Here is a 25,154-nt window from a genome sequence, read left to right as displayed (position 1 = left end):
GGAGGGCATTCGCCTGACCTGAGCTCGGTGCCAGAGGGAGCCAAGAAAGTAGATTTAAAAACAAAAATCCACTAGCCGGACCCCTTCCCCCACTCTTCCAGGGTTTGATTTCTGAAAACAGATGGGCAGCTAATCCCAGGCCAAGCCAGGGGGGATAAGTAAAGGGGAGCCAAAATCAAGCTAGCTCCACCTTTGATCCTGTAGTAAGGGCTTCCTCCCTGGAGGCATGGTGCCTCCTACCCCATTGGGGCACATAGCTCTGTCTAATCCAGGGGCGGCTCTAGCTTTTTTGCCGCCCCAAGCTGCCTTTGGCAGCCTGCCTGCGGGAGGTCTCCGGTCCCGTGGATTCGGTGGCATGCCTGCGGGAGGTCCGCCGGTCCTGCGGCTTCGGCATACCCGCCGCCGAATTGCTGCCGAATCCGCGGGACTGGCGGACCTCCCGCAGGCAAGCCGCTGAAGGCTGCCTGACTGCCGCCCCCACAGTGACCGGCAGGCCGCCCCCCGCGGCTTGCCGCCCCAGGCATGCGCTGGTGCCTGGAGCCGCCGCTGGTCTCATCCCACCTCACCTTCCATCTGTGCGGCTCTCCTCACTGACTAACCTGCCTCCCACACCCTGCCCACTTCATTAGCCATCTTTCCCTGCATCACAGGGTATGCTACTCAGTGAGAAAGAAAAAACATTTGCCTAAAAACAATCACTAGCTAATATACTTCTCTCTCCATAATGTGCCTGGCTTAAGCAATTAGCCTCCACAAACCTCTTTTCCTTGCTTGCAGATTATAGTGATCTCAGCCCAAGAAACCCTGGAATGCAATTCCTACTGATGACATAATCCCAGTTGAGACATAATGACATTGACTTGGTGTGCAAAAGAAAGTAGTAAGGAGAGCATGGAATGGATTTTATTAACACAGTTGAGCTGCTGGTGAATGATTTTGTGACTATATATATTGGTGACTTCTTTCTCTGAATGTCACTGTAATTGGCAGTGAAAGTCACTAGATTTGTCACTGGTCACTTTGACACTTCTTTTTACGCTAGGAAAACCAGAAAGTCGCTATATCTAGTGACAAAATAGCTAAATTGGCAACAGCCTTTGCTCCCAGACTTTTACCGCAGGAATCACTCCCCTTACTTTCCTCAGCAAGCAGAACAGTCTAGAGCACCACAGTGACACCAGTGGGGCCTACAAAGAAGAAAATGGAAAACAAACAAACAAACAAAAAAATGCTTATAACTTTGAAGCTATCAGGAGGAAAAACGAGAGTGGTTTGTGCATACAAAACCCAGGTATGCTGACTTTTCGTGCAGCGTTTTATACAGTCTTAAGGGTGAGGTTTCTAGCAATGTCAAAAGTTACTGTTTTTTCCCCCCTAACGCTTAAAAAATTAGAAACTAACTATAGCATAGCTGTATGGAAGTGTGTTGATGATCATGAGATTATTGTGGGAATTAATGTACAACCTTCAAGATTGGCCTCTATATTCATTTTTATTAATGAAAAAAGTCTCAGTAACAACATTTAGGTTCTGCATGCAATATTGCATACAATGTCAACCAAGCCAGCCACAATAATAGCCCACCCATGGGGAGAGCTGGGTCTAGCCCAGAGAGAGTCTAGTTTCCTTGCAGTTCAGCTCAGCAATATGTAGGGACAGCAGTGGTCAGTCTTCTGCAATCATTTTTGACCTGTTTGCTTTCAAGGCTGTCAAGCAGCAAACTTTCAAAACTTGCCAGGCCCGGCCCGAGATCTCCGTAATGGAAAGTGGCCAAAGAGTCATCTGGGATTCTTAGGCAAATCCCACAATCTTGAATAGCAGTATGGGGACAGCTTGGAAAACCCCTGTCCAAAATCCTCTGCACCAGTGGAAGCACTACACCAGGGGTTCTCAAACTTCATGGCACCGTGACCCCCTTCTGACAACAAAAGTTGCTACACAACCCCAGGAGAGGGGACCAAAGCCTGAGCCTGCCTGAGCCCCACTGCCCTGGGTGGAAGGGCCAAAGCCCAAGTCCCACCACCCTGGGTGGGGCAGGGAGGCCAAAGCTGAAGCCCAAGGGCTTCAGCCCCAGGCAGGGGGCTTGTAACCTGAGCCCTACCACCCAGGGCTGAAGCCCTCAGGCTTCGACTTCAGCCCTGGGCTGTGGGGCTTGGGCTTCGGGTTTGGCCCCAGGTGCCAGCAAGTCTAAACCAGCCCTGGTGACGCCATTAAAACAGAGTCACTTTGGGGTCCCAACCCACAGTTTGAGAACCGCTGTACTACACAATGGCTGCTCAGATTTTCCCACTATTCACCAATGCATATACATTGTTAGGCAGCATTGTAGATTTAGATGTGAATGCATGGTTAGCACACAGTTTTGGCAGACAGAGAAAATGCTATGTGGACTAAGTTCAATAATGCTTGATTTGGTTCAGATCTCTGTCACTATGTGGTTAAAAAAAAGCCATGATTGGAAACTAGTACAGACAGGCTGGGAGACAGGCCTTTCTTGTTTAAATAAAAGCAAAAAAACCCCACAAAACCATCTTCAAATATAGCTACATTGACTCAGATTTCACATCTGCATCATGGTCTGCAATTTTGATATCACTATTGGTCCCGAGTCCATTTATCACCGCCTTCCCCCTCTGCAGAAATGGTTTTCATTTCTCTCACCATGACATTGTCTCCCTCCTCACAGAAGCAGCTGAGGAACAAAGATTCCTCAAAAAAATAAAAATAAAAAAAATAAAAATAGAGCAACAGCTAATGTTTTTCAAAGATTTCTTCATGAGGATTTAGTGCCTCAGAACAATTTAAACACAATAAATCATGGGAGAGAGAGAAAGAACACTCTGATTTTCACTTGTTCCAGATAGTCAGAGACATCTGTAAGTACTGGGTCTACCTGTTACAGGAAGAAATCTGTTTGCTGCTCAGTTTCAGTATAACTCTTCAGGGCAGTGTGGAGTTCCCCCTGTTTTGTTCCGTGTGGGAACTTTTTAGTATAACATGACTAACAAGGTGGAGGCTGTGGGATCCCACCTCTGTTAAAAAAAATAATAAAAAAATACTTCCACCAGTTAAATTAGCTACTGGAACAGAAACCAATATAAGCAAATGTTACACTAGTACTAGCTCAGGGCGTTGTGCTTACATCTGCTCTCATGTGGAGAGTGGAGCCAAGTTTAGTTTAACTGGGTCATGGCAGCTAAGCTAAAATTTTGACCGGTAATTCAGAACAGTCAGTCATATACCAGCCTCCACTGAATAATTATTTCTTCCCTAACAACTTCTGGAAATTCATTTGGGCAGAATCAAAATATCCATTTATAAAGCCAAGCATTAGTGCTCTAACTTAGCCAGATGTGTTATTAACTCTTCTACAGGCAGAAGCTACAAAATAAAAAGGAACATCTTGCATGTAATGCTACTGAGGTAATTCTGCTACTCGGTGCCAGCATTTCAAGTACATAGAACAATGAGCCATATGCTCCCATGGCTTACGTGCTGAACACCGTAGCAACTTATTACAAATTCGACACGCAAGCTAAAACCTACTATTTGGTATGCTGCCACTTTGTACTGACCTGCATCACAAAAATGGTCCCACGCAAAAGGGAGGAGGAAGCATTTGGGGGATGGGAAGTAGAGGAGGTGTGGCAGGAATCAGAGTATTACCCTGAAATATGAGGAGAGATTAATAAGACTGGGACTTTTCAGCTTGGAAAGAGACGACTAAGGGCGGGATATGATTGAGGTCTATAAAATCATGACTGGTGTGGAGAAAGTAAATAAGGAAGTGTTATTTACTCCTTCTCATAACACAAGAACTAGGGCTCACCAAATGAAATTAATAAGCAGCAGGTTTAAAACAAACAAAAGGAAATATTTTTTCACACAACGCACAGTCAGTCTGTGGAACTCCTTGCCAGAGGATGTTGTGAAGGTCAAGACTATAACAGGGTTCAAAAAATAATTAGATAAGTTTGTGGAGGATAGGTCTATCAATGGCTCTCAGCCAGGATGGGCAGGGATGGGGTCCCTAGCCTCTGTTTGCCAGAACCTGGGAATGGACAACAGGGGATGGATCACTTGATGATTACCTATTCTGTTCATTCCCTCTGGGGCACCTGGCATTGGCCACTGTCGGAAGTTAGATCTGGGTTAGATGGACTTTTGGTCTGACCCAGAATGGCCATTCTTATGAAATAGCAAAAGTAAGTTGCAGCAGGGAAAAAGAGGAAAAAATCCATTCCTCAGCACTGGAAATTATAAATGCTTCTGTGGCTAAAAGCACAACAGGCACCATCTGCACATGGAGAGGGATTGTGGACTTTGTATATCAGACTGCCAGAGGCTTGGAAATTTGCCGCATGTATCCATGTGTGGCTCTGGCCTCTTATTACAGATTTAAAAAAAAATACGATCTGCATCCCCACAATCACATCATCAACTGGTATTTTATCGCTTTAATAGGGGTTTCTAGCCATGCTCTACATCAGTTACTAAAGACTTCTCCTCCCACCCACTCATGACTAGATGGCAGGACATGCATTGACACACACAGATCAGTTTTGTGGGAAGTGTCGGAATAGCCCAGTGCATCTTTTCTGCACGTGTGCGGAAGGGAACCTCTGCAGTGCCGCTCTCCTCTTCCAGAGCTCTGTCCCTTTCTTGGCCCAGCACCCCGACAATATCCCTCCATGGATGCTCAGTGCAAAAAGGGCTCTGCTGATTTATTATTTTTGGAGAATTGCTGCTCTGCCTCCCAGCTGAAGTTATTCTAGATGTACTGTACAGCACTATTGCCTGCAAACCAGGTGGGTTTCTGTGTAGAAAGCCAATTAGGAGTCATGTTCCATGTTCTGCTAACTCTCTCCCCGAGTCCCCTGAACATGCCTGTTGCTCAGCAACCCCAGTGACCCAACCAACAACCACATCAAGAGCCATGCTACCAAGGTAGGAGAGGGGCTGTTATCCCTGCAGAAGGCACCTGCCTATACAATACTGGGGTACCCTTCCTTGTGAATCACCATGATCCATAGCATTGGAAGGCCTGCCTCTGTCCCTGCTCTACAGCCCCAGAAACCTTTCCCTTTGAGGACATACTGTACAGGAAACACAGAGGGGACTTTGTGGATACTTTACCCTCCCCCCCCCCACCCCTCGCTACACCCTCCTGTGGGCCTCGTGGGGATGGAAGAACAGGCGATCTTAGAAATTCCTAGACCTTTTTACTACAGCATGGAGCCTATGACCCAAAATGTGTATGGAATCCATCAGTTAACCAGACACATTTTATATTAAAGGTTCCATAAATAATAATAGATGTTGTAAGCATGTTCCAGACATGAGCAGTATGGGTTATAGGTATGAACACAACAGTAGGGGTTATAAATGGTTATAACCAATCTATTACCCCGTGGCACCAACAACAGATTAAAACATTTAACCCTTTATCAAATGGAATCTTAACATAAACCATGACCAGTGAACTCCCTCAGCCCCCAAGTTATTAGAAGGAGAAAAATCCCTGTCCCCATTCACATGCATAAACAAAGAGATTATTCTTGTCCACTCCCGCATCCCTCCTTCCGTATGGGTGCATGCACTTGGAAGGGTATAGGAGATAAGGAGCAGAATAATTGCAGTTCTTATGCCTAATTGAGCACAAGGACTTTGCCATCCCAAGGGGGCTGAGGCCTATATTTAAGTACAACCCCAAAAAATGCAGAATTGAAATATTTTAAAGACAGCAACACAGCAAAACATACAGGGTGGTTGTGGCTACTTGCATTAGAGAGAGATTTGGGACGCAAAGGTAGGAGGAGCAATGTTATTTCTAAAAGCCAGAGTGACTTTCATTATATTATAAGAATCCTCCCACCTACACAGTCATTATGTTATTGCAGCCGTGGACTGAAAGGAACTAAGGACAAGAGCAAAATGTTCCTCATCGATAGCAACAGAAAGGAGAGAAAGATCTTGCAGCCTTAGTACAGTCCCCATACAGCCTTCCACTGCACTGTGTGTAAAGTGGCTCCATATCCATGTTTGCCATTTGAAGCTGGTGGAAAGGTCAAATGACTGACACTTGCTCTGTGCTAGTACCAGATCAGGTTATAAATGCAGTTTGGTGAACATAGCTGTCCATAAAGGGATGATGGTAAGGATTATTTACCCTGTGCAGCATGCTCCCTGTCAAGTTACATGGCAATTTCCCATGTAAATTAGTGCTGCTTGTTGCACCATCAATTCCCCCTCAGTTCCTTTAACTAACCTCAGATGGGGAGGTAACTTGTGCTTGGAGGGGACCAATGGCAGCATTGCACCTGAACCAAACACACTTCTGGTTTTGTTGTGTGGTTTTGGGAGGGTCAGAGAGGCAGGATCTCCACAGGGCTGAAGGGAGGCTTTCCCAGGATCCTTAGACACCAGAGATAAGATGGGGCTGTGCATGGCTAGATGGCAACATCTTATTTGTTCTGTGCAAATGCCAATTTCCCCCTATCTTCTAAGAGCATAATGCATCAGGTTTTCCTCATGTCCTCTTAACATACAAGGTATGTGGTACAGGTGCATCTCTTTCACAGAGTTCTCTGTGGGACAGGATGATAGGGGCCAGAGGAAAAAAATCATACAAGAGGACCTGATACAGAAATATTCTCATGCCTTTCTTCAACATCTGTATGTCCAATTTAGCAATTCACATGCATGTGGCCAACTAACTGTCATCTGTAGCCTATCATTTAAATCAGCTTCTGTACCAAATGACTGGAGGATAGCTAATGTGATACCAATTTTTAAAAAGGGCTACAGAGGAGACCCAGACAATTACAGGGCCAGTAAGCTGGACTTCAGTACCAGGCAAACTGGTTGAAACTATAGTAAAAAACAAAATTGTCAGAAACATATATGAACATAATTTGTTGGGGAATAGTCAGCATGGTTTTTGTAAAGGGAAATCATGCCTCACTAATCTACTAGAATTCTTTGAGGACAACAAGCATGTGGACAAGGGGGATCCAGTGGATATAGTGTATTTAGATTTTCAGAAAGCCTTTGACAAGGTAGCTCACTAAAGGCCCTTAAGCAAAGTAAGTGGTCATGGGATAAGAGGGAAGGTTCTCTTTTGGATTGGCAACTGGTTAAAAGATAGGAAACAAAGGGTAGGAATAAATGGTCAGTTTTCAGAATGGAGAGCGGTAAATAGTGGTGTCTCCCAGGGGTCTGTACTGGGCCCAGTCCTATTTAACATATTCATAAATGATCTGGAAAAAGGGGTAAACAGTGAGGTGGCAAAATTTGCAGATGATACAAAACTACTCAAGATAATTAAGTCCCAGGCAGACTGCGAAGAGCTACAAAAGGATCTCTCAAAATGGGGTGATTGGGCAACAAAATGGCAGATGAAATTCAATGTTGATAAATGCAAAGTAATGCACATTGGAAAACATAATCCCAATATACATATAAAATGATGGGGTCTAAATTAGTTGTTACCGTTCAAGAAAGATCTTGGAGTCATTGTGGATAGTTCTCTGAAAACATCCACTCAATGTGCAGCAGCAGTCAAAAAAGCAAACAGAATTCTGGGAATCATTAAGAAAGGGATAGATAATAAGACAGAAAATATCATATTGCTTCTATATAAATCTATGGTATGCCCACATTTTAAATACTGTGTGCAGATGTGGTCATCCCATCTCAAAAAAGATATATTGGACTTGGAAAAGGTTTAGAAAAGGGCAACAAAATTTATTAGGGGTATGGAACGGCTGCCATATGATGAGAGATTAAAAAGACTGGGACTTTTCAGCTTGGAAAAGAGACGACTAAGGGGGGGATATGATTGAGATCTATAAAATCATGACTGGTGTGGAGAAAATAAATAAGGAAGTGTTATTTATTCCTTCTCATAACACAAAAACTAGGGGCCACCAAGTGAAATTAATAGGCAGCAGGTTTAAAACAAATAAAAGGAAGTATTTTTTCCGCACAACACACAGTCAACCTGTGGAACTCCTTGCCAGAGGATGTTGAGAAGGCCAAGACTATAACAGGGTTCAAAAAAGAGCTAGATAAAGTCATGGAGGATAGGTCCATCAATGGCTATTAGCCAGGATGGGCAGGGATGGTGTCCCTAGCCTCTGTTTGCCAGAAGCTGGGAATGGGCGACAAGGCATGGATCACTTGGTGATTACCTGTTCTGTTCATTCCCTCTGGGGTACCTGGCATTGGCCACTGTCGGAAGACAGGATACTGGGCTAGATGGACCTTTGGTCTGACCCAGTATGGCTATTCTTATGAGGCTCCTTCAGGATGCCTCAAATTGGGCACCCAAAAATCACTAGTCACTTTTGCAAATGTGGACCTATATCTCCACTCAAGAGTTCAGTGTGCAGCTATTACAAGCAAGAATAAAATGTTGCTGTTGTGCACATTACACAGGGGGTGTATCAGACATTTAAAAGGTGCAGCACACAGAAGATAGGAAGCTTTCCATAGCTCCGTACAACGATGGTAATAGTGTCTCCCAGATTAGCGTGTTAAAGAGAATATCCACATATGCTTTCCCCCCCTCCAACGTGGAAGGCGAGCTCGGCTACCAGTATGGCGGCATCTCCTCTTCCTTCAGACCACAGAAGATGTGCTCAGTGGGAGGGGACAGGGACTGGATGGAGAGATACTTCATCGAATCTCCAGCCCCGGAGGGATTCTGAAGTAAGACAGTCCCAGATTATCCATCCCACAGTGAGGGTCCCTCTTTTGGGAAGGTGGAGCAGGAAAGTCTGGAATCATGTGTTACCAGGGTTACATGTATTTGTGGAGGGGATGCGGGTGCGGACATAGAATTGCTGGGGAAGCATAAGTCCTCCTCATCAATGGACTTGGCCTCCTGTAGATCTCCTACGATCCATTAAGATCTGACCTGGAGGATGGGCAGGGTTTCTGGGCAGTCCCCGTGACTCATTCTGTACTGGGAACAAGGCCTGGGGAAACAAATCCCACCCAGTTAAAATAGTAGGGAGAAACTCTCCAAGGACAGTCTTTCTGCCCTCAGCCTCTGCCCCTTCCCCCTGATTTGTCCCATGGGAGAGGGCGATTTGAGCCCCTGCAGTATGGATCAGGTTTACTGGCCCAGCACTAGAGAGCTGTCTGGCAGTTTGGTTGGGTATCATCTAACTCAGAGGTGGGCAAACTATGGCCTGCGGGCCACATCTGGCCCATGGAACCATCCTGCCTGGCCCTTGAGCTCCCAGCCGGGGAGGCTAGCCCCCGGCCCCTCCTCCACTATCCCCCCTCCCCTGCAGCCACGCCGCCGCGCAGACAGCACTCTGGGAAGCTGGGTTGCGCGCTCCTGCCGAGCAGCGCGGCAGTGTGTCTGGCTCTGGCTGGGCGGCGTGGCTGCCAGACATGCTGCTCTGAGCAGCATGGTAAGGGGGTCGGGGGGTTGGATAAGGGGCGGGGGGTCCTGGGGAGCAGTCAGGGGACAGGGAGCAGGGGGCAGTTGGATGGGGTGGAGGTTCTGGGGGGCAGTCAGGGGACAGGGAACGGGGGGTGGTTGGATAGGCCTGGGGTCCCATGGGGCCTGTCAGGAGGCGGGGTGTGGATAGGGGTCGGGGCTGTCAGGGGACTGGGAGCAGGGGGGTTGGATAGGGGGTGGGGTTCCAGGGGGCAGTTAGGGGCAGGGGGTCCCAGGAGGGGGCAGTTAGGGGACAAGGAGTGGTGGGGGGTTGGATGGGTCAGGGATTCTGAGGGGGGCAGTCAGGGGGCGGGAAGTGGGAGGGGTCGGATAGGAGGCGGGGGCCAGGCTGTTCGGGGAGGCACAGTTTTGCAACCCCAATGTGGCCCTTGAGCCAAAAAGTTTGCCCACCCTGGTCTAACTGCTGCTTTCTCCTTTTGGCCTGATTATACACACATTCCTAACACAGCCCCATTAAAAGCCAATTTCTGTTTCAGTTTGCAGCTTCTCAGGGCCAACGTTCAGCATCCAAGACAGGTAGAGTGGGGTTTAACTGAGAACCCTGCAGTTTGGATGATCTCATCTGCAAGGCAGAACTGCTGGAACTGGGGGTTCCATGATATACAGGATTTGCAGTTTTGTTCAGTGGCTTTCAATACACCCACTATACAAATTGTTCCAATGACACTGCTGCAAGGTACCATTTTGCAGTGTATTTCTGCTTGGTGGAACAGGTCATTCTAAAGACACATTTAGTAGGCATACAAATAGGGTTTTGAATCCAAATGTGCACTTCCCAAATTACAGCTCTCTGAATTCTTCACACTTAAAGAGTATTCCCTTAGAAAGTTTTAAAAGAACATTTTACATACGTATTATTAGCAGTGATAGAAAAGCTCCATTTATCAAAGCAAGTGGGTTTTATTCTGTTTTAAATCATATATGGGGGACAATTCAGTCAAAATCCTTTTTAGTTTTGTGTAGTCTGAGGGCTGTCTTTTCTGTACTGGGCTCCTACCGAAACAAGTGGGGATGATGCAAAACTTGATGATCAACAAACAAATTATGAAGAAGCACTGTCTTATCTCCTCATTTGATGGAATTAAGCATAAAGAAGGCTAGCAGTACTTCCATCTTCAGTATCCATCTGCATTCTGATCAGGAAAAAGTATCTGGGAGATTATTGAAACCATCATCCCTATGCAAAATAGTAGGAAGAATGGGAGAACTCAAACTGTATTAGCAAAGTGATGAATACAGAGAAAAAACACAATTCATAAGTGCAATTTAAAGTGAAATAGTAAAAACTGTGAAATATTTAAAATCATTAACAGAAAATGTTTAGCCCTCAAGTTACAAATCAATGCATTTGAGAAGTAAATGCACTCTTCTCTGCGAGACCTGAGAGATCAGGGGTTTGTGTTTCTACAGCAAACATGTAATGTCATTAAACAACTAAAGCAGAACAGTTCACTCCTGTCCCACAATAGTATTCAACCTTTATATAAAGTTATTGGGACCGCCATGTGACAACAGGTGCTGAAAGGCCACCTGGGTGCAGACCACATCCAGCTCAACATCTCCTTTATGTCAAAGATATGGGACACCATCTCCCAGCTTTCTCACTGCCTGATCAAAATGAGCACCTGGAGGAAGAGCAGCTGGCTAAAACAGAACCCAGGCAAGACCAGTAAAAGATTGAAACGCTTAGAAGAACTTACCTCCCTTTAGTACTCTGGTATATATATTAGCTCCCAATTACTTCGAGTAGGATCCACCAAGGTACTTAGATACCTATGTCCCATTTTCAGGCACCGTTGCAATCCGCAACACTGTTGCTTGGCTGACACCTAACCTGTTAGGTGCCTAAATTCACCCAGCACCTACATTTTTTTCCCTTTGGGCATGCACACTGCAGCCTCCCTCTAGATTACCAGGCACCTATCCCCTGCCTGAGCATGCACACTATTGCCTGAGGATACAGGGAGGAGGCAGCCTACCCTCATGGTCTTTAGCTTAGTAGATAAGGTACTCACCCAGCACGTGGGAGACTCCTGGTACAAGTCCTCGTGAGTGTGGAGAAGGGATCTGAACAAGGGATCAGCCATCTCTTGAGGAGGTGGATTTACTAGAGTGAAAAACCCCTTCCATCACTGTAGTAAATGTCTACAATACAGTGGCATAGCTACAGCTGTGAGGCTGTAGCAGTTGTAATGTAGACATACCGAGGCCTGGTCTAGACTAGAAAATTAGGTTGGCATAAATACACTGCTCTGGGGTGTGGATTTTTCACACCACTGAGCAATGTAGTTAAGCAGACTTCATTGTCTAGCATAGATCAGGCCTAGAACTGTTTTAGGCAAAGGGTAGTAAACATATAGAATAATTTACCAAGGAAAGCTACTTAACGAAACAAAAAGATGGAGAGAAACACCAATAAGTGAATTTTAAAAGGTGACTAGTATCAAAATTATCAAGATGAGTGCCCTAAATGGTATGGGTCCCTCTGCACTCCTCTTGAAGTTCATAGGAGGAGTAAGTGCTCAGTCCTTTTGGGGGGTGTGGGGTGTGGAAGGAAAACAGACCTTTTAGGGTGCCTCAGTGAAGGCATCTACACTGAAAAATGGTGCTTGGGTTTATTTCTGGAGAAGGAGAGAAGAGGATTAAGAGTCTTGTGAAAAAGCAGGAAGGTGAGATCAGGGCCGGCTCTGGCTTTCTGGCCGCCCCAAGCAAAAAACAAAAACAAAAAAAAAACCTGTGGCGCAGCCGGAGACAGGGTGCAGGGGGACTCCCTGCCCTGCAGATGTGCCCCGGCTAGCCGGGGGAAGGGGAGGGAGCGGGGGGAGAGAGAGAAGGGGGAAGGCCAGGGCTTCAGCGGGGCGCTGCCACGCGGCCCCTCCCACCGTGCCCCCTGCTGGGAGGGCTCCGCACCGCTCCGGTCAGCTGGGAGGGAAGGACGTGGGCTTCCCTGCCGGGCTTGCTGCAGGGCACTCCCGTCCTCCACGCCGCTGCCCCTTACAGGGCGGCCAGAGCGGCACAACAAACAAACAAACAAACAAACAAAAAGCAGCCATGCTGCCCTAGGATTGGGCGGAATGCCGCCTCCTACAAGCTGCCACCCCAAGCATCAGCTTGCTCGGTTGGTGCCTGGAGCTGGCCCTAGGTGGGATTAAGTGAAAACAAACAAACAAACAAAAAACCAAGCAATGGGACGTTTGGCCTAATAGGTTTTCCTATACCTAAAACATTTTATGTTCTCTCCCACTGATGCACATTTCGGGTGGCCATGTTACGCTGCACTAGGTGAAGCTTACTCTCTCTGCTTTCAAAAATCTTTAAAGTGACGTAGTTAAGAGAACATGACACTTTGCTTGCTGAGGTGATACTGGAGTAGTTGTTTAAGATACCTTTCTCGAGTTATAGCTGTGACAGCATTTACACTACAGTTGCAAAGTCAGTATAATACTGTGTAGACATTATTTATGTTGGCACACCCTAGGTAAATATTTGAATGCAGAGAGGTGCTCAGCTGGCAAAGTGCTATTAGTGATAAATGTAGTTGATTGTAGCTAATTACTGAAATGTTTCAGTTTGAGAATAATTGTAGGGTCTGATGTTAAGGTTTATATATTTACGGTATAAATACTTTTATTTTTCTAGAGGAATGAATAACTTTCCTTCTATGGAGCAGATGCAGCATTGCTCAGCACAGCTGCATTTTTATTGCATTACACAGATGAAACCTTTGCTGCTCATCTGTAAATAAAGCTCATGTTGCAGTGGTTACCATATACAGAGAAAAGCCTCGTTTTTGGCCAAAGGACATTTTCATCAACATTAGAACCCCCTGGAAATAAGTTTATAGTGGTAATCCACGAGCAGCACTATGGGTTGGCCATATGATGGCCTATGACAGTATTTCTCAAACTGGGGCCACCACTTGTGTAGGGAAAGCCCCTGGCGGGCCGGGCCGGTTTGTTTACCTGCCACGTCCGCAGGTCTGGCCGATCGCGGCTCCCACTGGCCATGGTTCACTGCTCCAGTCCAATGGGAGCTGCTAGAAGCGGCGATCAGTACGTCCCTCGGCCCGCGCTGCTTCCAGCCAGCCCCCATTAGCCTGGAGCGGTGAACTGCAGCCAGTGGGAGCTGCAATCGGCTGGACCTGTGGATGGGGCAGGTAAACAAACCGGCCCGGCCCGCCAGGGGCTTTCCCTACCCAAGCGGTAGCCCCAGTTTGAGAAACACTGGCCTATGAGAAATGAGTTTGAGGTCTCAATCCATTTAATAGATGGCACTTGTCTATTTTGCCCAAGAAAAAGGAGTACTCATGCCACTTGCCCCAGACAGTATTACATGCGTTTCCCTTAAGTCCTAAACATAGCATGCATTTTTACTCCATACTGTAGCAGGGCTCCAAAATAGGCCAGGTTTCCCCCCTCCCCCCCCAGTTACATGTCAGCCAAGAGTCAAATTTACTGGCAACTAAGCTGCCACTAAAAGGAAGTGGAAGGAATTATCTACATATAGTAAAACTGAGTGGGACCGGTTAGACCAATGTTTGTTCCTCCACTCTCCAGGAGTAGTAACTGGCGTTCTTACGGCCTACAAATTGTGATGGATTAATTGGGCTGTGGAGGTTCCCATGATGCTGATGAAGGTTAGGCACCGTGATCTTCTTCTCACTTACACTAGAGTAACCTCTTCGATTTCAGGGGAGTCACTCTTGTTATCAGAATCATACAATGGCTTTTTAGGAATTCGCCTCTGCCTGTTCATTTTCTTCTGCTGTTATAATATAGGATTGGGAATTTCTTGGCATAAGCTCATGTTTCTTTTTGAATAAAAGTTTGATGATTTGTCTCTAAATAGTAGCAATATCTGGATTATAGGCAAACTCATGACTCCATTGAAGCCCATGGCAAGACTTCAAGGACTTCAGTAGGGCCAGATTTCACCATATGTGCTGAAGACACTTCCCCATAATAACTCCAACCTCATTGCAAGTGGTTTCTCTTCACAGTAGCAATAAACACCTCCCTTCCCTGCCTATTCTGCAGCTTCTACTGGGCACTGTGGGGGTTTATACGTTATTGACACTGAGGGGGCTTCACAAAGAGACTTCAACGCTGCAATGCGGAGCATCACACTGTCTAACTTTTAGGTGCCTAGAAAATCCAGAAACCATAAAGCCAAGTTAGATGCCTAGATTCCTATGCAACGAATGGGGGCAGACAGGCACTTTAGAATGTGATACACAAAACACCATATGATAGGCGGGGAGCCACCTAAACTAGACAACGGGAGATGCCGACAATATGGGTGTGTCCTAAATCCCTCCCCTTTCTCACACATAGGCATGTAAATCCAGGCTGTAGGGAGGCACCTACATCAGATTAGCTATACTTTGTCTCTCCCTACACAAAATGATAGAGGAGTGGCTGCTGCCTGTGGTGCCTACCTTATAACATTTAGCCTAGTGGTTAGAACCCTCACCTGGGATGTGGGAGAGCCAGGTTCAATTGCCCCCTCCCTGCCACAGGAGGATAAATGATTTGAACAGGGTCTCTGCACCTCTCAGAAGAGTTCTCTACCCTCTGAGCCATGGGATATTCCCATGTGGGGCTCCCTCAGTCTCTCCTGTTGAAGCTGTTTCACTCTGGATAAACAACAAAAGAGTGATTGGATCAGGGGGACTGGACTCAGGGTCTGCCACCTCTCAGGTGAGAACCCTAACCAGTGGGCTACAGAGTCATTACCTCGCTCTCTCTAGCCCGATGTCAATGAGCACCTACTGGATCAGGCCCCACAGATGACTTAGGAGGCTGAATGTCTGTTTCCTCCCACTCCGTGGATCGCTCCCTGGCTTAGGCAGGAATTAAGTGCCCAGAGGCCTAGAAGGAAGCAGCTGTGCGCATGCCCAGAGGCAGAAACATAGGATGTTTCCAAAGGGAATTTTTATCCTGAAAAACTTAGGCACTGAGTGAGTTTAGATGCCTGCAGGATCTGGTGGGAGTTTTGTGGATTGCGGTAGAACCAAAAGAGTACTTTCATGGAGACCACCCTGTGACTTTCTGGAAAAGGGTCTTTACGGCATTCTGACCAGTATTCTTCCATGTGCAACACATCAGTTTCTAGCTGCTGATGTATAGTTTATTTCCTGTTTGCAATACGTACTGCATGAAGCCGCCAGCCCACAGAGCAACTAAACTCTTAAGTTCTGAGTGCTCATGGCTTATAATTAACTGTGGTACAGAAGTTAGGTTCTGAGGCCAGCGTGTTATATCACGAGAGCCATTCTTCCTCCTTCACCCATATTATATAAATACAATAAATGCAATTAATAAATAGGATGGGCGAAGGAGGAAGAATGGCTCTCGTGATATAACACGCTGGCCCCAGACATTATCATCACAACAACCCTACCGTCATACTCTGCCTCCTGCTACCTGACAGAGACTAGTTGTAGGCCAGGGTATGATATTTTATTTTAACAAAGGATTCTACATTGGGTCTCCTTTATTACTGTACCTTGGAGTCCCTCCACTTCTTTCAGAAGTTTACCAATTCCTTCCAATCACTTATAAATGATCTATTCTTATGACAGCTGGAACAGCTCAGGAGAAGCATTTCCTCCTTGTGGAGTGAGTATGTTATATAGGGTATAAGGGCACCTTCTTTAGAATCTTTGCACTGAGTAAATATGTGGGTTTAAAGGTGGTCTAAATGAATACAATTCAACAGTTCTCTACCAAGTAAATGTTTAAAATTAGACACAAAATAACAAATTCAAACAATCTTCTGCAACTATAGCATTTACCATATCCTGTGCCGAGACCAGTGCGATGGCCACTGTTGGAAGCTGAGTAACTCCTGAAGCTTCTCAGAAAAGGCAATACAGATAAATAAGAGACATAATACACCTAGCTACTCCCACGATTTTAATGGGACAGGATTAGACTCACAGTTTAGGGGCCATGTTGTGCATTGTGTGTGTGTAGGAATAGGGAGGGGGGCTTAAAGGCAGGAGAAAGCGAGGGACTTCTTGCTTAACCCCTGTGGAATTTAATATAAGCCCTTAATTTGCATACATATTTTAAAAAAGGTGATTAATGACCATGTATTTTTAAAAGCCGGACAACTTTTTCTCAAACACAGGAAGTAAATTCAATAATATCCTTTTTTCCACTTAAAACTACAATGAAAACCATCTTAGGTGCCTACTCATAGAATCATAGACATACTCAAGGGATTTACAAATAAATTGCTTAACGGGTATTCTCTTCTAATAAAGGTACAATAATTGTTCTGCTTGGACTGAATTCCTCTCTGGTTTAACTCCATCATCAGATGTAATTATTCTCTATCATACTGGGGATATGATGTATTTTGGGTGACTTATCAGGACAGAAAGTTGTCTAATAAGGGTAGTTATTAATACAATGTTCCACTGTCTGTTCATAGCTGGAGGCTCTTATCTAAGATCTAGATCTTAAGAGTCCATACTTCATTTGCTAGGGGGCAGGGATTTTAAGTTCAATATTGTTAAAAGTTTTCAGCTACAAGTAAGAGATTCATGTTTTTGTACAACTCTGTAGTATGAGTATTTCACTACACTGAAAGGATTGCTAGTTTTAAGCTCCAACAAATACTTAAAAGCTTGCAACGACAATTGGTTTTCTAGGATTTGAAGAGAACGTTTTCCAAAAAAACAAAATAATATATTAAACTACTTTTTTCAAAGCAGCCTAGTTGACATTTTTGTTTTTTTGGTGAAAACACTTTAGTGCCTTTTTGATTTTTAACAGAATATTTTTTCTTGATAAAGTTATTGAAAATCCAGATTTTAGTAAACAAAAACATTCAATAACCATTTTGATAAAAAGAGATAAAGCATGAGATTTCTCAAGAAAAAATGCAGGTCCATTCCAAACACTCCCATAATAAAAACAACTTTGCGATTATTCCCAAAGGTAGCTTTTCAATTTTTGGAATAAGTCTACCTAGAAATCTTTAATTCCAGGTTTGCTGCCATTTGCCAGCTGGCCTCATGCTCACTGTAGATTTAATATACTGTCCTCAACCTACTTGTAGATTGGTCTTTGATGGAATGAGAGCTGCACTATGTACTGAGCACAATACATGGGCCTGCAATTGAATGCCTAGATTGTGTACAGTTACCTTGACTGCATGCACAAAATCAGTTGATTGTGCATGCAAGAGAAGGTAATTAGCCATATGCATGCATAATCATGGAAGTTAGATGTGTAATTCCATTTGTTAAAAAAAATGGAAAAAACAACAACCAAAAAAGCGTTCCTGTTAAGCCAATAGTGAGAGAAAACTTAATTTGCTGAGAATACCAGTGTGGCAGGATAGTGTGTTTTTCCACCCATACAAATTCTCTCATCATGGAAAAGTTAATCATCAGTAAAAAGGGAGAACAAGAGAGGATCTAAGGGGCTCAAGAGTTTACCAGTGGGATTAGGAACCTTTCATCTCTAGATAGCTGGTTCAAATCTAGCCCAGGTCAGTAGAAACCAAAAGTGATTAACAATTGATATATGGTGGACCTCATCCAGTTATCAGTACATACTTGTTCATTATTTCAACTGCACCAGTACAACTGGTTCTAAGTAGCTCAGAGGCCAAGGACATAATGGGTATAGAGCCCCTCTATCAGAGCTATACTACAATGCCAAAGAGCCTTCTATTACCACTGCCTGATCTCTACCTGCTCTAAGGATAAAATAAGGAGTTTAATTGTCCAATGTGCTGAATTGACATCGTTAGCAATTACTGCCCCTGGAATTCAAGAGAAGAGAACAGTTCAACAGAAGACGCAGCTATCCAGTAAATCATTCTTTCCTAACCCTACTAAGATTGTGTGAGATGGTACCCGTTTTTTAAATCTGAGACCAGTTAAGATGGCACTTCCACAGCTGCAATGACTGTTTAAATTCTTTCTAGCAGTACAGAGGAGATGAGATTATGGTGGTTGGAGATAACAGGTCTGTTTAAATAATGAAGGCAATTCATTTGCTTGTGGTAAAACAACTCAAGGACTGAGAATGTACAATTTCAGATCAAAGTACTACACTGTACTTTGTGTTTATAATCCTAGGTCCAATAGTATTTGTTGGTAAACAATAAAAATGTAATCATTACAAGCCAATTGTAAATCAGTGGCAGGGTTTAAGTTTTGTGATATGACAAGGAATGTTCAAACTAGGAACCTAGAGTAACTGGTGTAATTAAATAAGACAGCGAGAGGGACATGGAATTTTTTAAAAGTCTTCTTACAGACACAAGCAAGAGAATAGCAACCTGTTGACTGCTCTAATGTTTCACATAGCAGGAGAGCACAGAAATAAGTGAACTAGTATATTTGCCCATCTGTTTTCTAAAGAACTATTAAGACACTGAATTTGCAATAATCAGCACATCTCCCACCATATGTCAAACAAAATGGATTAAAACCCATAATTAAGGAATATACATCTCAATCTCCCTCCCCCCACCACACACACACACACCCAACATTAAAAGAATGTCAAGGTTGCAAAGTCAAGCACTCAGAGGTTATGAAATGCCAGAATTAATTTGTCTGTGCACCTTAATTTGGTCCTTTTGTGAATATGCATTATGATACAGTCTTTAATCACATTGTTCCCCCCCACAGGACCCTTGCCTCGTTCCATGCACCGGATGGACAGCACTCGCTTAATGAGCAGCTACTCAATATTTTGTTTTCCCCTCGTTGTTCAACATGTGGCCCTGTTCCTTGTTTATTGCACGCTATTTAAATCCAGTTATTACTTTCCAGATGAGTTTTTCTATGGTGCTCATCACTAACTGATAGCAGTAGTAAGTTGTCATCGTCTCTCGACCAGCACTAGACACAGGGTTTCATAGATATATGCTGACAGCAGAGGATTGTTGAGACTCAGGGATCTTGGATTCCATTCCAGGCTGTAGACGGGAGTTTGCTCTACTGGGCACAGACTCTTCTGCCCATTTCCTCTCAAACATGGCCCCTTTCTACCCTGTCCCAGTCCGGTCTCTTTCCCACCCCTGACACCTCATCCCACTCCCATTCTCCTCACTTAGACGATTGCAATCTTCACTCCTCAGGCTTCTTATCCCAGCCCCAGCCTCTTTGTCCTGCAAGTCCTAATGTCAATCCTCTGGACTCCCCATCCCAGTCTTCTTGCCCAGCCAGTCCTGTTCCTCCCTCCCCCCCCCCCCCGCCCGCTCCCCAATTGCATAGCTCATCATCCAAGACATCTCTCCCCCATCCTGGCTTCCAGTCACCTCAGCCTACGTTTCATCCCCACAAGGATGTGGGGGAGGGAGGGCAGGGTGCACACTCTGACCCCGCAGAAGTTAATACAGGCCTGGGTCTGTATTACCTTTTCTAGGTTGTTCACTTCCTGCCCTCCTGGGGTTCTTAAAAAACATCTAAATCCACTCAAAGATTCAGAGAGTTCTCTTTTTGATACACTGCCATAAGAGATTACGCTTTTAGACAGGAAGACACTGTTCACTTTAACACTGCAACAATTTAAAAACCCCTGCAGGCTGTTCCTGTTCCTTAGTGGTCATTCCAGATCACATGCAGCGCATGAATGAGATGTGATAACATTCCTAGTTTCTTTGTGATCCTCAGATGTGGATCCAAGTACAGACTCGATGATGGCGCTCTCCCTCTGCAACCGCACATTTGTTCAAAGAGCTCTCTTGCAAGACGAGAGTGGAAAAAGTGGGTCATGCACTTTGCCACAGTGAGCTGGCATCTGTAAATGCCTCTTAAAAGGATCAGTGAGGGGTGGAGGACTTGTGGGCCCATCTAATGTTGTCAAGCATCCTGTGACAGGGTGCAGGGGTGCTCTCAGCTCAGCCCCTTGTGTACAGGGTCCTAACACTAGCTGCTCCTTTCCTCTGTACAGAGGATGGGATGTGACACAGGGCGCTGAACAGACACGAGGAGGATGGCTGGAAGAAGGCAGGCCCATTCTCCAGACTGCAGTTAGTTACTTCTGTTATCTTGTTTTGATTTGCATGTAAAACAGATGCTGTCCTGCTGTACAGACCTGTTGTGGTTTGGCCTTTGCTCAGACATCCCACTTGCATGGCCCTTTAATAGGAGTTTTTTACTTTGAAGATTCAGATGACATCGTCACCTCAGCTGTTGGCTGTTACTATTGGCTTGCAGAACTGGCATGAACGGTCAGGGCACAGGAATACTTCATCATCACGTGCAATGTGTTGTTTTTAAATTGATCATTTTGTTTACATTGCCAGTCGCTGTTGGCTGAGGTAGGGGTGTATGTGAAACACACCAATCCCACATTGCAATGATTAGAGCTAGTGTCATTTCTTTTTACTTGCTTCCATTTCCATACTAGCCTGGGTGGAAAACTGCCTGGATTGCAAAACCTCAGAGCAGCAGGTCAAGGACAGGTTCTTCTCTCCTCCAGCATCCCGGAAGCATCCTTTTATGGAGCTCAGCTATTCTTAATGCTGGTCCCCAGAGATTATACTTGACATTTTATGGGTTTATTTGGCTGATTTAAGAGGATCTTAAACACAATAAAATAAGTTACTGATCAACAGAAGGGGAAGGCTCAATGATCTGACCATCTTCCTTGGATTATGCAGGCTTCCTGGAACCAAAGGTTCCAATCCTAGTCAGAGGCCACTCTAGCTATAGGCAAACGAGGTAATTGCCTAGGTCGGCAGATTTCTGGGCAACTGCCTCTGGTGGCAGATTTGGCCCAGCGGCCCTTCCCTGATAAAGAGGTGGCTGGGCCAAACTTGAGAGGCACCGCAGCCCAGTCCATCAGGTTGCAACATAGGGTGACCAGATGTCCTGATTTTATAGGGACAGTCCCGATTTTTGGAGCTTTTTCTTACATAGGCATCTATTGCCCCCCCCCCCCATCCCGATTTTTCACACTTGCTATCTGGTCACCCTATTGCAACACTACTCACTCACATTTGGCTCAGCTGCCCCTGCCAAATCTGCTGCCCTAGGCCTAGGAGGAAGGCTGCGGCCCACTAAAGTTTTGTCTAGAATAGCAGATTATTTTGAGTGGCCTCTGGTCCTAGCAGGGTGGATTCAGCCCTTTGTCATTCTGAGGTGGATAGATTGGGTGCCACAAAGTTCAGCGTGTGAAGGTCCTTCGGAAGAAATCTCTACTCACACTACTACCTTATTGCATAAGTAGGTCCAGTCATTTCATTAGGACTACTCAACACGAGTCATAGAAGTCCAAAATGAGGTCCTGTATACCCTGCAGGGATATTAACAATCCCATGACACAGTGCCCTTAGCCAGAATTCCTCCCTCCCCTTTCCCACGTACACTGTTGTGTGAGCTGTGCACCAGTTGGCTACATTTTAGTTATACTGCTTGCATAGAGTATGTGAAGTGCTTTGGGAGCCTTAAAAAAAAATCACACCAACAAAACGCAAACTACTGTTACTAATGGCTTGCAGAACTGGCATGAACTGTCATGGCCCAGGAATACTTCATCATCATGTGCAATGTGTTGTTTTTATATTGATCATTTTGTTTACATTGCCAGTGGTGGCAAAAAGCTATTTTTTTTCTTTCCTAGGGATCTAATCTATCTTTTGAGTGTTCCCGAACTTCAGAAAGTATTTTCATCCCACATGTTAATTACAGTATAACAATCCTCTTAGCACTGGAACATTTTGTTAGAGCTTTAAATTGGGTTATGTAAATTATTTGTAATTCTGGCAATGGGTTTCTCTTCTGCCCAGAAGGACAGTTGTTGCAAGATGGTAACAATCAGTGCAGATAATCAACTGAAGGGATTGTTTGAAATGCGATTTTACCTCAGGGATACACTACAAGTTTAACAAGATATTAAGGCATTTTGAAAAACACCATTGTTTTCAACTGCTCTGGGATACCAAAACTTTCATAAGAAAAAAACCAAACCCTTGAGACAAACAGTGAATTTAAAAGATGGGAGCCCTTTCCTGTGACCCAATCCAACTCCCATGGACTTCAGCAAGACCTTGACTCAGGGGAACCATCCTTTGCTATCTCAAGGTTAGACCCTGAGAGCTATTGAGCATCTATAACTTCCATTGCCTGCTGTGGGAGCAGCAGGTTCTCAACATTTCATTCTGTATACCCAGTTCTGTTTGTCTCAGGAAAAGCACTAAAGGGAAAGAGATACACAAGACAGTGTCATGAAAACACTAGTGCTGTCTTTAATACTATAACAAAGAGCTCAGTAACTCTCCAACTACAAACACCCCTTTAGACACAAGAAAAGCAACATTTTCATGTCTTATCAGAAACTCCCTTTTAAGAAGCCAAAATTGATTCTTTTTAAAAGTCATAATTCCATGCCAATTTCAGAGGGGAAATCTGCTTAAACAAACCAAACCAAAACCCTGTAGTACAATACTATCCTTAGAATTTAAAAGGCAGGTGTGCAAACAAGACTGCCTCCAAAATATTACTGCTGATATTAAGTTCTGTGTCACAACTGCATTGAAGCCCAACCCAAAGTCACTTGTTCTGTAGTATGCAATACATAAGATACATTTTAAAGAGGCATGCAAATAAGTTACGTTTCAAAAAATCTTGCAGTTACAGGTTCACACAGCATAGAACTCTGAGCCTTCTCTCTGTTTCATATTTTTTAAGTCTTGATGTGACTTTCAAAACTTTCTAGTAAGAACAAAGATTTTACATTTGTAATTCTCTCCATATTTGGGCAATTCATCATATTGAAATAATATCGGTGCTGCTTGAATTTTTCATCCCTACCTTTTTTCACAATGGAAAGTCTAACTAGTCATCCTCGTATTTTTGTCCATGCATCATTACAGAAAATACACTAAATACAATCTATCTAAAGAGATTACACAGTGCATTCATTCATCTTGGTGCTATGTGAAAACATACACCAATCCAAATCAAACCCAAAACAAAATAACCCCATACATAGCTTATATAAAAGCATTAAAGTATTCTATATAACCAAGACCCCAGTCAGCATATTCCTGTTTAATTTTTAAGTTAAAAATAAACACACACACACACACACTTTGTTTCTGTGTTTTAATGTTAGACTAGTAGGGTAGTTAGAGCTCAAATTCTAGTTCTTCATACTATCCCCTTTAAACTAATGAACACTTCATTGGAGAGAGCACACACACACAAACATTTAACTTACCATTTTTTAAGCTGTCTTGTCTCTTCAGCATCATTGTATCTGGTGTCTTGTTTTAAGCAGAGGGAATAAATATAAATGACACTGAAGACAATATCCCTAAGGATCTACCAACCAACAGAATAAAAAAAAACCTCATCAACAGCAAGTGAAAAGGTCGACCAGAAGATTTCTAGTCAGAAATAGAAGTGATCTGATGAGAAGGGGAAGGTTACGTTGCTGAGATATGAGTACTGTGTACAGCTGTTACTCTAGTAATAATTCATCATATAAATATGTAAATGAGAGGAGGAGGAGGGTGTGAGATTGCTGCTTAAATCACACACAGTCACTCCCTGCTCTTAGGCAGAAAAATAGACCATCCCTACAGAAAGAGTTTCAGAAAATACAGAGTAAAAGTTCTTGAAATTTATAAAGAATGAAGTCATTTAAATATTTCTTCAACACAGAGTGGGCAAATTCATCCCTGGTGTAACTCCATAGATCTAAATGGAATTACACCAGGGATGAAAAGGATCTAGGTTTCTTTCAGTGTTAAAAAGTGAGGATAAAGAGAGACCAGACATAGCTGATCAATTTTACCAGGATACTAGTGTTGATACATGTATGCATTGACTTTGCACTTCCAAGTACATTCCCACAAGATTTGTACAAAAAGGTGGTTTAGTGAACTCTGGCTGCCCCTGTTAAATCCTGGCACTGCTACTATAACTTGCCAGGAATACTAAATAAATGTCTAATGAGACATCAGTTCTTGCAATAGATGTATACTTGCTTCCATACCTGCTTCATCATCCTTAGCTTGTTGAAGGTCAGAGTGGTTTGGTGGAGCTTCAGAAGGTCCACAAAATTAGGAGAGGCAGAAAGGAGAGAGTCTGTAGGGGAAAGTGTTGATAGAGTAGTGCAGAGGGCCAACAGAGGGTTGCTCCATAGATTAGTACAGCAACACCCAAGGATAGAAGGATCAGCATGAGACTAATGCTGAAGTACAACTGACAAATTTGGGTGGCATCCCAGATGAAGCAAGGAAACCTGGCTATGTTTGGTTGCTTTCATGATTGCATAATTGCGTCCAGTGATCCTGTATAAATACAACCTATCACATGTTTGTTTTTGACATAACTCCTCTATTTGTTAGGGGAGAGACTGTTACCAAGACAGCCCTGGCTGACCCACTTGTGCTTGGTTTTACAAACAGTTGTTTATTGCCTTTTATATTTAAACGTGAAAAGTAAGACACACACCTCAGAAGTAGCCACAAAATGCAGAATAGTTATGATAGGAAACAATTCCATTAAAAATATTCAGATCAACATACAGCTTGAAAAGCCAATAGTGTGTACTAAGTACAAATCCTAAAAGCTAGTTAATATGCTAACGTTGCGACATCAGCTCCCACTGCATGAAGACAAATTCCATATCAAGGGTATTCTCTCTCAAACACATAGACAACTACCCCCTCCATCTTGTTCATGAGAATTCCC

At 44.1% G+C, this 25,154-nt stretch overlaps 1 protein-coding gene across 2 annotated transcripts in view; it reads right to left on the bottom strand.

The window, feature by feature from the left end:
• Positions 1 to 24,747, bottom strand: part of MAPK6 (mitogen-activated protein kinase 6) — a 56,711-nt gene extending 31,964 nt beyond the window's left edge. Inside the window, exon 1 of one of the 2 annotated variants that reach the window (XM_065559435.1) lies at positions 24,454 to 24,747. The gene's annotated coding sequence lies outside the window, so the exon portion shown is untranslated. Of the gene's footprint in view, positions 1 to 23,673; positions 23,918 to 24,453 lie in introns of those variants that run through there. The other variant, XM_042853921.2, reaches the window with a different exon arrangement.
• Positions 24,748 to 25,154: the final 407 nt, after the last annotated feature.

Source organism: Chrysemys picta, chromosome 10 (assembly GCF_011386835.1).
Source record: "Chrysemys picta bellii isolate R12L10 chromosome 10, ASM1138683v2, whole genome shotgun sequence".
NCBI lineage: Eukaryota > Metazoa > Chordata > Testudines > Emydidae > Chrysemys > Chrysemys picta.
The sequence above is the reverse complement of the archived record's forward strand: the minus strand, read 5'-3'. Positions and strand labels throughout refer to the sequence as shown.